Here is a 3,848-nt window from a genome sequence, read left to right as displayed (position 1 = left end):
CCATTATTCACAAATTGAGAAAACTTGGAACAATGGTGAACCTTCCCAGGAGTTGCCGGCCAACCAAAATTACTCCAAGAGCACAACGATGACTCATCCAAGAGGTCATAAAAGAACCCAGAACAACATCTAAAGAACTGCAGGCCTCACTTGCCTCAATTAAGGCCAGTGTTCATGTTCCAGCAATAAGAAGAGACTGGGCAAAAATGGCATCCATGGGAGAGTTACAAGGCAAAAGCCACTGCTGACCAAAAAGAACACAAAGGCTCGTCTCACATTTGCCAAAAAATATCTTGTTTATCCCCAAGACTTTTGTGTGTCCTGTTACATCTGGCATAAAACCATATGTTTTATGTAACCATGTTGCATAAAAAGAACATCATACCAACAGTCAAACATGGTGGTGGTAGTGTGATGGTCTGGGGCTGCTTTGCAGCAGCAATGTTCCTCCACAGCGATGTGAAAGACTCATTGCCAGTTATCGCAAACGCTTGATTGCAGTTGTTGCTGTAAAGGGTGGCACAACCAGTTATTAGATTTAGGAGGTAAATACTTTTTCACGTAGTGCCAGGCAGGTTTGCACAGCTTTTTTCCCTTAATAAATGAAATCATTATTTCAAAACTGCATTTTGTATTTACTCGGGTTATCTGTGTGTAATATTAAAATTAGTTTGATCTGAATCTTTTAAGTGTGACAAATATGCAAAAAATTAAAAACAGGAAGGGGGCAAAAACCTTTTCATGGCACTGTGTATGTAATATATATATATGACCGAAAATGCTTGTTAGGTGCATACACATTCTTTTAAACTTTAAACATAATGAAAATTTGCTTACCTAAACACACATGATCTAGAAATTTTTAGTAATACACATGAACAACTGGAGAGAGAAATGAAAGAGAGGCTTTGTGTGTGGGGTTGTGAAGGTAGATTGAATTAAATTTGAAGTGAAACTAAACCAGTTAACTATGGAAACTTTCTCCCCTTCTAGGCCTCCACAGAAGATGTACAAAAGGTCAATACCCTGAAAGAAAACAGGAAGGAGTTCAGAGTAAACAGCAAATACAGAAACCATACAAGACCTATAAACTGTTCTTGTGCTTATAAATAAGGCAAACATCATAATTATTGCTCCTACTTAGGGATTTCAACAAAATATAAAATGTTAAGCTTTGGCCTGTTTGTGCTGTTGACATGAATGATATCTCAAATCATTTCTTATTGAGGAGAGGTGTGCTTATACCACTTTTATCGATTACCCTTACAAACCCTTATCAACACTAGAAATTACAAAGAACAATGTAGAAACCACCTACACATTTAGTGTGAAGCCGTGACACACACCATGTTGGTTTTGTGGTTTGTGGAGGAAGAGGTGGCTGTTGGGTAGTTCCTGGTTCAAATTAGACTCTATATAAGCACTCAAGATGAAAGAGAGGTGAAAAGTACACAAGAAGCTGCTAAGAAAGAGGCAGGACAGTCACAGCACAATGACAGAACACAGTGTACTGGTTATTAATTACTGATAGTAGAGCATTTACACCATCAACAAGCAGACAATAGTGTAGTATAATATTTTGTTTGTGAAAAGGGGCATTTATTTATTAAAACTAATTCACAAAGTGTACATTTTCAAACATTTTTACATTGCTTCAGAAATAACTACAATAATACAGAAAGAAGCATACATGTATATAGTATTTCTAACTAGTAACTAATACGTTTTGTTTAGCTATTATATTAAGCTATTTTCTTAATCAAACCCATGTACTGCTTTCTAAATTAAAATAGGAATTTTGAAATCTATATGTTATAGAACATTAAATAAAATAAACACCCAAAATAAAGACCCTATCTTGGAGAAATTAAAAAGTGACGCTATATTTTACGGTGGTGAATAACATTGAATATATTTGTTTCGTATGATACATCTTGTGGCTTCTTGCACATCTGCAATCACATCCTCTATTTTATATTCATGCTCTCTTACACCTGGAGTACTTCCCTAGTGTGGGGTTTTATACATACTGTGCACCAAAATCCCTTTTCTGTCTGGTATCACCAAACATCTTGGGAATAAGCAATTTCTCAGCACTCATTCTCTTGCTGTCAGCAGCGTGTAGGACAAGAGCAGAATAAGAGGAACAGCTGTGGATTTCAGTATTACAAGATAAACATTGGTAGGAAACACTGACCAGAACTTGATTGATCTAGGATACTTGGAACAGGCAACAATACAGTTTCGGTTTATATATATATATTTCATAAATATTTCAAATTTCTTTTCAACGTTTTCATCAAAGAATCTTGAAAACAAAAATATTAAGCATTCAGCAACTGTTTTTAACACTGATAAGAATTTTTTCTTGAGCAGCAAATCAACATATTAGAATGATTTCTGAAAGATCATGTGACACTGGAGACTGGAGTAATGATGCTGAAAATTCAGCTTTGAAATCACAGGAATTAATTACACTTTTAAATATATTCAAATAATATTTCACAATATTTTGACTGTATTTCTGCTCAGCCTTGCATGGTGAGCATCAGAAAATTTTTGCAAAAGAAAATCCCACTGACCCTACATTTTTAAACAGTAGTGCATACATTGTCTTCACAATGCATTTGGACACTTAAGCCACACTTTAAAATGTCTCATATTTCCTAGCATAGTCCAATACAGCAAGTGACAAAACTGTGGCATTCATAGATCTATCCAGTAAATATGACTTCAAACATTTTTGAGGCACTGCACAGTATGTTTGTGTCATTTTCTGTGTTTCTGTTGGATCCACATAGCTACGGACATGCGCTGTGTACAAACAAATATTTTCTCCCATTTGGACTTTTTTGTTCTGTTCCTGTTTCTAGTTTTGTTTCTAGTCCTTTTGTAGCTCTTGTAGTTTCCCTCATTTCTCCCTGATCATTTGCTCCTGTGTCTAGTTAGGTTTGTTATCCCCTCTGTATTTATGCCCCAGTGTTTGCTATTAACATATGTTGGGGAGTTTAATAGGGGAACCCAATATTACTTTACATCCTAACAGCGATTTAAGGAAAGGAGGAAAGGGAAAGGACGTGACGTGTGGCCAAGTATGGCGCCCCATACTCGGAATTTGTGCTCTGCATTTCTCCCATCCAAGTGCACACACACAACAGTGAGTAGTGAACAAACACACACACACACACACACACACACACTCAACATGGGGCAGCCATATTGGTAGTGGGCAGCCATTTTTTGTTCAGTGCCTTGCTCAAGGGTCTCATCTCAGTCATGAATTGAAGGTGGAAGAGAGCGCGTTATATTCACTCCCCCCACCTACATTCCCTGCAGTTACCGAGACTCGAACCCATGACCTTTGGGTTACTAGTCTCTAGTCACTAGACTCTCTAAACATTAGGCCAAGCCTCCAAAAATGCAACACCTCTGCAGAGTCTCTATTATGTAAAAGAATGAGAGATATATGAGTTTATTTTGACATGTTTGGCAGACCTGTTCCATCTGTTGTAATTTCCTGTTCATATCCTGTTCTGCCCATGTACTGTTCGCTGGTGTTTACAATAACATAAGGCTGCAAAGAAAGCAGAACTGAATGAATGATTCAAATAGAGATTCAACTGAACCTTTCTGTATTCATATCAATCATGAATTAAAAAAAAAAACAATCCTTCAACAAAGCAACACAATGTTTACATTTTATAGATTTCTTTCTAATGACTAGATTTGAAGAAAATTAAAATAATGTGTGCTGTGACAATGCGTGTTGTGGGTAGATTTTAAAGGGGTCATCGGATGCCCATTTTCCACAAGCTGATATGATTCTTTAGGGTCTTAATGAAAAGTCT

Source organism: Sinocyclocheilus anshuiensis, unplaced genomic scaffold (assembly GCF_001515605.1).
Source record: "Sinocyclocheilus anshuiensis isolate Anshui unplaced genomic scaffold, SAMN03320099.WGS_v1.1 scaffold1430, whole genome shotgun sequence".
NCBI lineage: Eukaryota > Metazoa > Chordata > Actinopteri > Cypriniformes > Cyprinidae > Sinocyclocheilus > Sinocyclocheilus anshuiensis.
The sequence above is the reverse complement of the archived record's forward strand: the minus strand, read 5'-3'. Positions refer to the sequence as shown.